Source organism: Podarcis pityusensis (genome assembly GCF_964106645.2).
Source record: "Podarcis pityusensis genome assembly, chromosome: 3".
Taxonomy (NCBI): domain Eukaryota; kingdom Metazoa; phylum Chordata; class Lepidosauria; order Squamata; family Lacertidae; genus Podarcis; species Podarcis pityusensis.
In genome coordinates, this window is record NC_138026.1 from 88,548,886 (window position 1) to 88,562,629 (window position 13,744).

Below are 13,744 nucleotides of genomic sequence, written 5' to 3' on the forward strand. Positions count from 1 at the left end.
AATGAGAACAAAGTGGAAAGGTTTGAGGGTATATAGTCAGAAAATATTAATAAAGAAAGAGATAGAGTCACACATGAGAAAGGCATTGCCTAGCCAGGTACTATAGGGACGACAGACCCGACTAGAATTGCTCCGCCGTTTGCTTGCATGCTCGTTGTATGCTGGAAATACATGCAAAGCGAGAGCTTTATATACCGAAAGACTGCTACGGCCTTGATGCCCGGATGATCCTCAGTGGTCTGGGGTGCAGGCTTCAAACCTGTAGCTGTTTAGCGACAGAGTGGTTCAATTCCACCTTTCGGGCGAATGAGCAAATGTATTTAATTGTCTATTTTCAGAAAAACGAATGTGCAGTGGTTTAAAACAAGTAGTGGCAAAGTTGTGCAGGTTTTGTTTTTTTTAAAGAGAAACAGCAGCATACGTTACTTGTTTTCTTATGTTCTGAACCTGCCTCCATTGGTATACAGTATATCACGGGTAACCACCATAACATGGAAGCAGGGAGCCATTAAAAACTGCCAATACTATAAAACAGCAGCTGTCTTCAACTGAAATGCTAAATTCTCAGAAGCAGCAGGTAAGGTGGTAAGTCTGCTGGCTGTACCTGTTCACCTTACAGGAGGGGATTCTTATCTGCATGTTTCTTCATACAAACCGACAAAATAAAAATTAGCATTCCAGGAAAGCGTCCAAAATACTGTATAGTAACTAGAGATGTGGAGGCTAGGCGGGGAAAAAACCAGCATTAGGTAACTAAATAAGCTTCCATGTTAATTTTGCAAAGCTGTAACTTTTTTATTCACCCCTTACTTCAAGCGGTGAAGTTACTTCAAACTGCGGAACATTAGAAAAAGGGCAGTCAGTCCTCACACTGCTGCTGCAAATCAGGTTTAAGAAGCCTGGACTTTTTACTTTTGATAACCATTATGAAATTTGCATAAGAGGAGATCTCTACTCAATCCTCATTAAGGCAGATGGGCAAATATTGTATTTATGCTTTAGAACCCTTCAGTGATTTATCCTCACAACACACCTGAAAGGGAGGCTGAAGTGAGGCCAAGCAATAACTATTGGCCAAACCGGGATTTTAGCTGATAACACCAGAACGGGACTGGCAGCTATTTCTATTATTTGCAAATTATAATTATTACACTTGTATTATTTCAGTGTCAGGAGCTGAAGTGGGGTGTACATGCTTCTCCCCCTTCCTGTTTTATGGTTGAGAGACAGTGATCGTCCAGAGATCACCCAGTGACCTTCATGGCTAACTGGGAGTTTCAACTCCGGGTCTCTAAGATCCTAGCCCAATGCTCTAACCACTACACCATGCTGTCTCTCTGGTGGGTTAGGATCATATTGTGCTGGTGATCTGTCAATTGCACTAACTTATGGGCTCAATTAAAAGTGCTTGTCTTAACCTTGTAAACTCCTTTTTGGCCTGGGTCTAGGGTTTCTAATGGCCTGTGTCAGATCTTTAACAAAGTTTTTTTGTCTTCCAACCATCCGAGATGGGACAGTGGTTACCAGGGAGATGGCAAGTTGGTGGTGGCTCCCCAATTATGCTATTTCAGCATCTAACATTTGTTTGTCTTTTCCCAGGCTTTTCCTGATTTAATTTAATCCATTTTATCTCTGTGCTGGGCTGATGGGTTCTTGCTGCTCATTTAGAGTCTGCTGCTCTTGGTAACATTCTTTATATACTTTAATTGTTGTAATTATATTTTGATCCTTTGTACGACACCCTGGGAACTTGTTCCAAGGATGAGAGCTGAAAATCTCTGTAATAAATGCATACAACAATAGATAACCTCCCAGGTCCAAAGTTAACTGTTCCTTGTCCATGATCCCAATGTTGCTGCTTTCTGAACCAGCAAATTAGTCCCACATTTTTAAAAGGTGATGTAGGAAGGATTGTTACATGGGCAGCCAGCATGTGACCCAGTGCTGTGAATGATGTGGGCAGGCAAGCTGGGTTTTGTGGCACTCCTGGAGGGCCAGCAGGCCTTAGTTATAGCACAGAATCAGACCCACCTACTGCAATGGCCTGGATTAGGACCCATAAACTAAAGCTGGGTCCCAACAAGATGAAGTTTCTGTGGGTCAGTGGTTCTCGGACCCAGGAATGAGGTGGGTAGCCTGTTCTGTGGTTAGGTGTGTGTCAAGCTGCACAAGGATAGCCTGGTCTTAATTATCCACAGACTAATAGCCTCTCGTATAGACTACTGCGATGCACTCTACATGGGGCTTCCCTTGAAAATAGTCCAGAAGTTGCAGCTGGTGCAGAATACTGCAGCCAAGTTGTTATTGGGCTGCCGTCATAGCAGTCCAATGCCAAAGGTACTGCACTGTAGACTACCTGGCCCAATTCAAGGTGTTGATGGAATGCAATGCCCTAAATGACCTGGGTTCTGTTTACATGACATTATATGTTTCCTAATAGCCATCACCCCAAGTCTTAAGATCTGCCAGAGAGACATTGTTTTGTGATCTTGAGGACCAGCGTAGCAGCAAGGTGGTGACACCAAACATGGCCTTCTCAGTGGTGGTGCCTTGTTTATGGAACCCTCCCCATTGAGATACGGCAGTTGTCCACACTAGCTATATTTAGATAACAGGCAAAACTTGTTTATATTTTCCGGGTCTTTGGAACCCTATAATATTGATGCCAGTTGCAGCTTAGGCTTGTTATTGCTGTTTTGCATGTATGCATGAATGAATGATTTTATTCGGTTATATTTTACATTAATGTTTTTTATTGTTGTATTTTATCTTAATGTTTCTGTTGTATGCTGTACTGTAGGCCACCTTGTGCTCTGATCTGGGGAGAGGGTGGTGTATAAAATCTCTGAAATAATCAAACAAAAAAATTTCAGCTGTTCTGCATTTTTAAGAACCGTTCATTCTTAACAGGAAAGTGATCCTGTGTTGTATTCAGAAAGGAAACATCGACTACTGCCTTGCCTAGAATTTTGTATTTACAAAGAAGCTGGGTTCTACATTCCTGTATTTTCCAACCCTCCCGTGCTCTCCTGTCTCATAGAATCTTTTTGTACGCTTCTCTGACATTTGTTTGACTGTCCCACAATGCAACTTGGGAGCACAGCGAATTCCAGATGGCTATTTAATTTGCACAATTCCATCTGTTTCTGCAAATCAGCATGTCTGGGGCCATGGCCCATAATGAACTCTCTGAGTCCAAAAGCACTATGGTAGCCCTTTAAACACTGAACAATATGAAGTTTGGTGATGGGGTTTCATTGTCCCCAGAGGTAGCTTTGGAAAGAGAGTCTTTGTTCGTCAAATTGGCAACTCAGAACAGCTAATCTTGATGTCAGTTTCATAAATGAGCATAATAAGTCCTTTTAAATGTGCGGTTAGAAAATGAGCACGCTTTTGTGTCTGTCTGGTGTTTTTATTCAAGAAGCTGTTTGAGATTAAATCTAAGCAATCGAAGTCTATTCAACTGCTCCCGTCCTGTAAGCAACACATAAATAGGAGGTTGCGTGCTTTGTATTGAGCTAAGTTTGAACTGTACAGCAGGCCCAGTGCAAGACATTAGAGTAGTGCCACGGGTTGGCCATCCTCAGTTGTGGCCACACATTTTTCTGCTGCTGTCATAGTTGTGGAAGCAACACAGTGTACTGAACAGTGCCAGATTAAACCCTGTGGAGGCCCCTAGGCAGTTGAAATCTTGGAAGGCCCCTTTGCAAATTATCTCCTAATACATCTTTGTATTTTTGTTTCATAATCAAATCAATATTATTTTGATCCATTGTCGCAGGACCCCTGAAAGGCCAGTGCCTATTTGGTAATCTGCGACTGGTACTTCCCTCCTTGCCAGGCCCTTAGATTTTAGTGGTCATTGGGTGGCATTAAGATTTGGCTCGGTGAAGCCAAGCTGGATTGCATCCTTAGAAGCCACTCAGTATCTTAATTTACCCATAATGCAGTGCCACGGCAGACCTATAGACAGTGGGTTTTTCCAGGGGGTACGCAGTACCAGCACCTCTCTTTTGTTGTTAAAAAGAGTGGCACTTACTATAACAACTTTGTGGTGCGTACCGGCACTTCTGTCTCTTTTGGTTAAAAGGTGTAGCACTGTAACAACTTTGTGGTGAGTACCAGCAGCTATTTTTCCAGAAAAAAAGCACTGCTTGTAGATCTATGAAATTCAGAGGATGGGGATATTTGCAATTGGGCAGTCATCAAACACCTGAAGATCTGGGCAGGGTGGCGCTTTGTAAGAAGTTGCCTCACCAATGGCTCTTTAAGGGAAGCAGGTATCACTCTCTTTTGTAAAGAGCATTCACCACACCTTAGACCCACTCAGTCTCCCCACTCTGGCTAGATCATATTTCCCAGGAGGGATGAGGGTCAAAAGTGGCTGTGCAGATCCAAGCATCTGGCCACATGAAACTCAGCCCACCACACCCGAGCAGGCGTGGTCTGAAACACCTCCTCAGGAACTGTCACAAGCTGCAAGGTTGGTGCAAATCCAAGTGATTTTATCCTACCAAATTAGGATAGGGAACCAAATTAGTTTGGCTCGATTGCCACAGACTCTTCACCGCTCAAAAAACAACTCTACTGGATGGCAAACTGAGGCTATAAAGTAAGCTGCTTCTTTGCCACCTTCATCACCATCTTGCGCAATCATGTAATCAGGCAGGAACTTGGTTGTCCTTGCTGTGAGTGTTAAGTTGTGGGTGAACATATCAGACGACACAGCGATTCTTCAAACAGCTCTTGTTTATTCACAGGCCAGAACAGAACTGAACTGAAGGGTTCAGCCAGCCTGCTTATATAGAGCTCCAGAACAACGTAATTGTAACAACTTTCTGTAACTATCCAATCACTGAACGTCACTTTCGATCCCTTATTTGCATATGTGGACCTGAACTATCTACAGTATTCCCCTGCTGGCCCAGGGTGAGAACTTCAGTACATAACAATGAGACTTGGACCACTTGTGCTTCAAGTATCGTGAGGCCATCTTCATAGCCCTCAGCTTCCCAGAGAACCAGGAAGCCACAGAGGCTCTGCAGTGACCGAGAGGGGACAGCTGTGTCCATGGACCTCCGCATCTCCCCATTTCACAGTGGGACCAGGACCTCAACAGAAATCACCAGCCTTGTGAGTCAGAAAACCTTCCAGAACATTCAAATTCCATAAGTCTCCAGGAGTGGACCATCTTCATACAGTTTCCCTTCCCTGCAGAAAGCGGGGTTATTGCTATCAATGCAAATCTCCATCTTACATCAGAAACACACAGAAAGATCTCTACAGTCTAATTACTTGGTTATTTGCAATTTGTGAGTGAAAATTAGCTGCGCTAGCACAAGCTGTTCCACTCCTTTCCAGTCCACCGTGGAAGGAGAACTTTTTTTTTTTTTTTTTTTTTTGCTGCAAAGTACAGGCAAGGTAATCATATGCCATTATGAAGAAAAAGTGGAGAATGGTCTCTTAAAATGTATGTTCCGAATATAGTTTGCTTTTATGCATATGAATGTGCTAATGCATCCCTGATCAAACTTACCAGTAATGCCTTCCCACAAATAATGTAACCCTATGAACAAGCCACTGAAAGTTTTATGAGGCTGGGGTCACCAATGTGTCACCCACAGGCAGTGTTACTTTTCTAGAAAAAGAGGTGCTGGAACTCACTGCAAACCCTTGTTCTTGTATAATGGCTATGGTGCCCACCTGAGAGGTGCCGGAACTGTGTTCCGGCAAGTTCTGGATGAAAAAAAAGCCCTCCCTACAGGATCAGTGGTGTCCTTGATAGCCCACAAAGCTAGGGTTGCCATATTTCAAAAAGTAAAAACCATGACACCCCAAAAGTGGAAGACCCCAACATTGTTGAGCTTTCTTTTAGGAAACCACCGAAACTGCTGAGCTTTTTTTAGACAAACCCCAAAGTTTTTTTACAAAAACGCCAAAATTCTACCTCTCCCCACATGACCTGACCCAGGCCCTGCATTTTTTTCATTTGAAGCCCATGTCCACAGGAGGTCCAGAAGGTGTCAACATATAAACAGGGCTTCCTACTTGTAGAAACCTCTCTCCAGGGAGGTTTGCATGGTACCATCTTTATTTTTAGGTGCAAGACAAAACCTTCCTCCCCCCCCCCCGGCTTTTGGCACTTGATTTGAAGTGTTTTGAGTACTTTTCGCCCCTTTTGGTGGGGCAGGTTCCCTATGGCCTGCCTTTTTATTTGTATAGATATGTTTAAAGTTTTTACTGGTTTGTTTTTTTGTAATTGGTTTAAGTGTTTATACTGTGTAAAGTCACTTTAAGACTTTTTTTGTGAGTAAAGCAACAATGACAACAACAATGTCAATGGGCCCCAAAAGGTTGACAACCCCTCATATAAGATGATACAGCACAACTTTATATTTTCAGTTCAGGCTTTGAAGGACAAGGCAGCCTGTTGAATGAAAATAAGTAATAAAAGGACCCATTTCCTGCTCTTATACCAAACGAATTGATGTGCTAAGTGCAGTGTGTGACATTAAGATTTTTGTGCTTTATGATGCACTCTGCTGCAAAAAAATTATGTTTAATGTGAATTGTAGATTTCACTCTGTAGTCTATATGGACTGATTGTTTATGCCTCTATTTGCTTCTATAAACTCGCAGTTACTCTGGTATTTAGCAGCGGAGCTTCATAGAGTATGGAACTATTCCTTAGATGAGCAGACCGAATAAAAATCGATGGCATCATCCCAAAAGTGGTTGAAATGCAATCAATGGATGACCTAATCCCCAGCAAAGCAAATTACTGTTTTTGATCTTTTTGTCTAAATGGAGCTATAATGTGGTGTGGAGGATGTGTTTCTCTTTAGGGGCAAGCTGTGTGATTGACATCACTTTTGGTACATGGGTGACTGTCTTCTGAATCAGGGAGCATGTGCTTATGGGGGAGTGAGCACAACTGTGTCATCGAACTGTGCACATGATGCGTGCATTGATGTACACACAACAAAGTACCCTTTGGAGATGCCATCTGCAAGGGCTGGATCGAAGGCTGCGGGACTGCAAAGGGCAAGGCATCTACTCAGACTGGGGAAGCACTGAAGGAACAAAAGAGTCTCCAAATCAAAGAATTATTGAGTTAGAAGGGACCACAGGGATCATCTAGTCCAGGGGTTCTCAACCTGTGGGTCCCCAGATGTTGTTGGACTACAAGTCCCATCATCCCTGACCACTGGTCATGCTGGCTAGGAATGATGGGAGTTATAGTCCCAAAACATCTGGGGACCCACAGGTTGAGAGGAATCTTTTGCCCAACATATGGCTCAAACCTACGACCCTGGGATTAAGCGTCTCATGCTCTGACTGAGCCCCTGTCTGAAACTCTGGAGAGTTGCTGCCAGTTTGTGTAGACAGTACTGAACTAGATGAACCACATGGCCTGGCAGCTTCCTATGTTCCTGCGCATGACTTGTGCTCCATACTGTTTTGACCTTCTCTGTTGCCGCCTTCTGGGCCCGTCTGTCCACATCCTTCGTAAAGCACGGCACCCAGAACAGCACACACTAGTCCAGGTCTGTCCGGGGCAGAATAAAGGGGAATGATTCCTTCTTGTGACTGAGAAACAATGGCTCTGTTCAGACAGCCTAAAATCTCACATGCCAGTTTGTTTTTTGCAGGAGTGCCTGGTGTACTCTGGTCCATGGGGTCACGAAGAGTCGGACATGACTAAACGACTAAACAACAACACATTGCTGACTCACATGCTGCTTGTGATCAGCGGTAATCCTGAGATCCTCTTCACAGGTGCTTCTGCTGCCAAGCCAGGCATCTCCCATCCTATGAACTATGGTGATGAACATGATAGAATAAACCCTCCATTTTTTAATTTTCTAAAAATAAGTTTTATCTTTACAGTATGCTACCCCAAAGGCTACAGTATATGCATTTATAGGGACAACTGCATCCACTTCACGCCATAAAGAAAAAGAATCCAGAAAACCAAGCGCAGACGATGTTTGTGTGGAAAGCTCTGTAGCTCTTCCGCAAGGCCTCTGCTTTGCTTCCTTGGCCTAAAGAGCCACAACGGAGCAGCTCCTTCAAGGAACAGACAGCCTGAAGTTGGAATTCCAGTAGAGGGCTCTAATGCTATAGCAGTAGAACTGACAGAAGGGCAGATTGGCACACCTAGTGGTGGAGAGCGCAGGGCCCTTTCGAAAGTGATGTTAATGAGTTGCTAAGGAAAAGTCACCACATCCCACCCAAAGGACTGGCCTTGATCCCCCACTCCACCCCCGGTTGCATCCAGTTCATTGCAAAGGAGACGTGGAAGCTGTCCTTTGTACGTACCACAGGGAGAAAGTCCACATGCAGGCTGAGTTTCATTCAGCTGCCAACTCCAAGAGTGTTGTTTTTCTTGTCTTCTCGTTTTCAAGGAGCATTTAGCCAGATGGCCTGGGTGGTTCTCCCCCCCCCCTCTCTCTCTCTCTGTGTGTGTTTAAATGCATTGTATTGTGCGTTGGTTGGATGTGTGTTTGGAAGGAGCTGCCAGCTTTGCAAAAAAAGAAGGAGAAATGGAAAGAAGGAGCAAAAGAAAGTGCCATTTGGTGTCTATCCCTGGTATCTGGCCAGCTCCCTGTTCTAAGGAAGGGGGAATCTTAGAAGTCACATTTCAGTCTCAGAGAAGCTACCATAAGAATAGGAGGAACCAGGACAAAAGTCCATCAAGCCAAGCATTCTGTTGCCAGCAGTGCTGGCCAGCCAAAAAAGCTTTAGGAGGATCAAAGACCAGTGTTGGCTCCTGTTCTTTGTCTCTGGCAGCTGATATTTAGACATGTTTGGGTGCCCATTAATGCATTGCGAAAAGGAAAAGGAAAGAGGGCCCCAATTTGCAAAAGATTTGCATACACTAATGTGTGTGTGTGTGTGTGTGTGTATGCACGTTTATAAAGAATTGCCCATAACTTAAAGAGAAATGCACTGCCTCTCACCATAGCGAGGGAAGATTGGGATCAGGCGCTGAAGAAGGGTGCACTTGTGGCCCTTCATAGAATCATAGTCCAGCCCCCTGAAATTCAGGAATCTCAACTAAAGCATCCATGGCAGGTGGTCATCAGATGATGCTGGACTGCAGCCTCCATCATCCCTGACCACTGGCCACGTTAGCTGGGACTGATGGGAGCTGCAGTCCAACAACATCTGGAAGGCCCTGAGTTCCCCACCCCGGTACTAATTATTGATGCACAATGACAAGGCCCCTGTGCTCTCTTCTTTAAAGCATCTATGCTCTGGATAGCCCTTCAGATAGACGTCTGCCCCCTGACAGCCCTTCAGGTAGATGCCTGTCCTCTGTAAAGTGGGGCACAAGGCCGCTCTAGTTAGTACATGGAGACCTCATTTAGCAGGCAAATTCCTATTGATAGACCTGTTCACCATGCACTTGCTTTTGCTTTCAAAACGTGTTCATTGCAGGAAGGTGGACTAGATGACACTTAGGAACACTTCCGACCAGTGGCGGAGCTTCAAGCTCCAGCACTGGGGGTGGAGAGCTGGTGGGGGTGTGGCTGGCACGTGTCCCGGGGGCGTAGTGCATTCCCTGAGGGGTGTGGCACACTGCCCACAGGGGCATGGTGTGTGTCCTGGGGGCGTGGCACGCCACCTACAGGGGCGTGGCGCCCGGCACGGGGGGGGCAGCCACAATGGCACCCCATGGGATCGTGGTGCACTCCCCCGCCCCCTCTTCCTCCGCCAGTGCTTCCAACTCTACGCTGCTATGATTCTAAGTCTTATAAAGTTCTAGTTGTCTCTGTATCTTGCAACAGCCAGTGTCTTCCATTCATTCTGATGTATCACAAGTATACTACTTTTTGTCTGACCTGAACCTCCTGCAAATCAACTTAATTGGTGACTCCACGTTGTAGAGAGAGGGAGGAAAATGTTGATTTATCAGCACTGTTTATAATTTTATAAACCTAATTGGGAGTAATAATTGGCAGTGCTGGCCCAAGACCTTTTTTCTGCCTGAGATGAAACAGCAAATAGTTCTCCCGCTCAGGTCTAAGGTTCATAATACACAAGGTTGGCCAAGGTATTTGCCATGTGAGACCACAAACACCTTTACTTGGAAGTAAAAACAAAACAAAACACAATTTAGCTATTTGAGGTGATCACCTCGGTCTGCTCAATGGTAGGGCTGCCCCCGATAACTGCTGGTCAGGAAGACACCATCGAACTTGCAATAATGGTGGTGGCAGAACCTGGAGACAATGAATCAAAGCTGGCTATATTTGAAAGTATATCCTGCAGTTGATGTGGTGAAGTGCTGTCAAAGAAGAGATAGTTGCACTTGAGAGGGGAGAGAGAGAGAGAGAGAGAGAGAGAGAGCGCGCGCATTGGATTCATGTATTTCCCGATCACATCAAATTGTTTTCACTGAAATGACCTGAAATCAAGGACCATCGGGTCAACCAGTGTCTCCATAGCAACAGAAGCTGAGGGTAGTGCTGGGCATATAACTCAGATAACATTTCTTTTCTACAGTAATAAATCTGCCATCGCATCCCTCTTAGAACAGCTTTGGTTAATTTTGATCACGTACAAATTTGTTTGTACGCAAATTTGTTGCTCCTGCAGCTTTGCTAGGTGTGTAAAAGAGGGAATTTCAGCAGCTGTAGCTCATGTCATCAAGGAGTAGGGGACGACAGAGGACAAGATGGTTGGACAGTGTTCTTGAAGCTACCAGCATGAGTTTTTCCAAACTGCGGGAGGCAGTGGAAGACAGGAGTGCCTGGCACGCTCTGGTCCATGGGGTCACGAAGAGTCGGACACAACTAAACAACAAGCTTGTGTCATGCAAACTCTACCTGCTGAAATGTCCTCTTTGGCACAGCAATTCAAGGCAGGAACCTTTTCCCATCTGACCATCTGACATAGGGTCACCTAGGGGAAGGAGTAGAAAAGGGTTGGGTACTTCTCCTTGGTATGAAGAGGAGGATTTAGTACATGAGGCTTGTTACACAAGGGTAAGATAGCCAGCCAATCAGCAGATAGCCAGCCAATCAGGATTTTTTAAAAAACGATATTTTTCTTCACTTCTCACTTACCTCTTTGCCGCCCCCCATGCCTCGTGCTGTGCCCCCCCCATTTGCACATTTTTCACCTGGGCCCCCCTTGGAATATCCCTTCTATGATTCTAAGAGTCAGGACAGACAGATTAATGTCTTCGCACAGTGCAGAGTTAAGCGGTGGAATTTGCTCCTACACGAGGCAGCGATGGCCACCAACTTGGATGGCTCTAAAAAATGGGATAGTCAGATAGATTTATGGAGAAGACTATCAGTTGCTACCAGCCATAAGGGCTATGTTATGCTTTACACACCTCTCTGACTATCACTTGCTGGGGTTCGTGGACAAGAAATGCTGTGTGGGCTCAGGTCCCGCTTGTGGGCTTCCCTTAGACATCTGGTTGGCCACTGTGAGAAGAGGATGCTGAACAAGATGGGCCTTTGATCTAATCCAGCAGGACTCTTCTTACGTTCTTGAAAATAGGTGCAGGAGCTAAGCTGGGATTCATGGCTGAAACACAGAATGGTGTCCTGGATATTCACAGAAGCTGTTTCCCCCTCCCAGGGCTAGTCAGTGTGAACAAGCAGCTTAAATTATTGCCTGCAGTAGCGTAACCTACTTCACAGGGCTGTTGTGTAAATGGAACTAGTGATGGTAGGAAGTGCACTGCCCATAGTAACTTGGAGGAAAGGCAGGATTCGAATATAACAAACAATGCTTCCACTCCCCATTCCTAAAAATAGGAATAAACAACAGTATATGTCCAGTATATGCAAAGACCCCTGAGATTTGTCACATGGGAGGTGGGTGCTACAACCACACCTGACCAGCATTGAAATAAAATAGATGAAACCTGTTTCTTATTTTTCAGTCCATCTATATTTATATCGACAGCATTTCAAGCTGGCATATAATGCTGATGTACAAGTTCTTCCTCGGTCTTCCATTTCCGTCTGGTTTGTTTCCAGTCGCTTTATTTGATCACTTTTACTGCTTTTTCATGTCCCAAATAAAGGCAGCATCTGTTCCTATTTAGTTCTCAACAGCTGTGCTCTCTTCTGTTGTCCCTGTCTTCTGCATCTTCAGTGGAAAGAGTTAGGAGTTTGTCTGGGTTTCTTCACCATTGTGTTTGTTCAGTCAAATGGCCAATCGATAGCGTTTCCAGTAAATTAACTAGCAGGTTTCCCCTCCCCACAAAAATTAAATTTAATCAGGTTCCGAAGGGGCAAATAAGTGGTTAACAGCGCAGAAACATCTATTATCACATCTGCTATCCAGGATATTTTGATTTAAAACAATCTGAATGGAAATCATTTGAGCTAAACTGGCTTTGTTTCAACAAATTTGATTTGGGGTGCAATTCTAAGCCTGGAAGTCACACGGAATTTATTTATTTTATAATTACGTATACAGTCATACCTCGGGTTACAGATGCTTTAGGTTGTGTTTTTTTTCGGGTCATGGACCGACGAAACCCAGAAGTACCGGAACGGGTTACTTCCAGGTTTCGGCGGTCGCGCATACACAGAAGTGCTAAATCGCTCTTTGCGCATGTGCAGAAGCGCCAAATCGCAACCCGCGCATGCGCAGATGCTGGTTGCGAAAGCTGCAGGCTGCAAACGTGCATCCCACACGGATCACGTTCACAACCCAAGCATCCACTGTATATCTCACCCAGTGTTTCTTTTTCTAAAAAAATGTTTAAGTGTACTCTCATTTTGACTCAAGAAAATCACCATTTTATAGTTCAAATCGGGGGAAATAAATACAGTAGATGGACAAAAGGCCTCCATCAGGGGTTGCAATGGAACTGATGATTCACTGTGCTAGAGAAGAAACTTTTTAAACAAATTAAAAATTGTAGTTTCTTCTCCCATTAAGATTCATAAAATGTTTAGGGGTATGCGTACCCCTGCATCCCCCCAGAAAAAAGCACTGATCTCACCTTTCCTCCGAGAAGTACAATGGGGCATACATGATTCCCCCCGCCATTTTTCCTCACAATAACCCTGTGACGTTTAGATTGACTGTGCCTGCCTCTGTTGTATCTTATTGTGAGAGAGTTTTCCCCCACTGATATTGTGATTTTAATTCTCGTAACCCTCCATAGGTATTGCATATGCATTTAAAAAGGCAGTGTAAAAATTTCCCATCATAGAATTGTAGAGCTGGAAGGGGCCATGGGCCATCTAGTCCAACTCCCTGCAAGGCAGGAATCTTTTGCCCGACATGGATCTCGACCCAAGACCCTGAGTAAGAGTCTCATGCTCCACTGACTGAGAGTAGACCCATGGAAGTGAATGGTGCATGCTAGTCATGGCTCGCTTGTCCCATTTATTTAAATGGATATACTCTAAGCCTGATTAAGATCCAACCCTATATAAATCAGTAAAATAAAATGCAATTTGCACCTTTGTGGTTCACACCAGTCCTGTGGTGTTTTCTTGGAAGAGAGATGGTTAATATTAAAACCAGCCTCGGATTTCAGTGGTGGTATTTCCAGCTGGTTTTTCTCCCCCACCTTCGCAATATACGCCATCCATAAACTGGGTATATTCTGCTTGTTTACTTTTATTTTGGCCCACGAAAAATAAACTGGAATCTCACAGGCCCAAGACAGTTTTGTGACTTTCGTCCCAATGTGGTTCCACTTGGAGGATTCTGGGGTGGGTTTTCTTTAGTTCCACTTCCCCCCATCCTTGCCCTT

At 44.6% G+C, this 13,744-nt stretch overlaps 1 long non-coding RNA gene across 1 annotated transcript; it reads left to right on the plus strand.

The window, feature by feature from the left end:
- Window positions 1-236: 236 nt before the first annotated feature.
- On the plus strand, window positions 237-6,731 carry LOC308473955. Its single transcript, XR_013984427.1, has 2 exons — window positions 237-585; window positions 4,761-6,731. It is a non-coding gene; the product is annotated as an uncharacterized lncRNA (long non-coding RNA).
- Window positions 6,732-13,744: the final 7,013 nt, after the last annotated feature.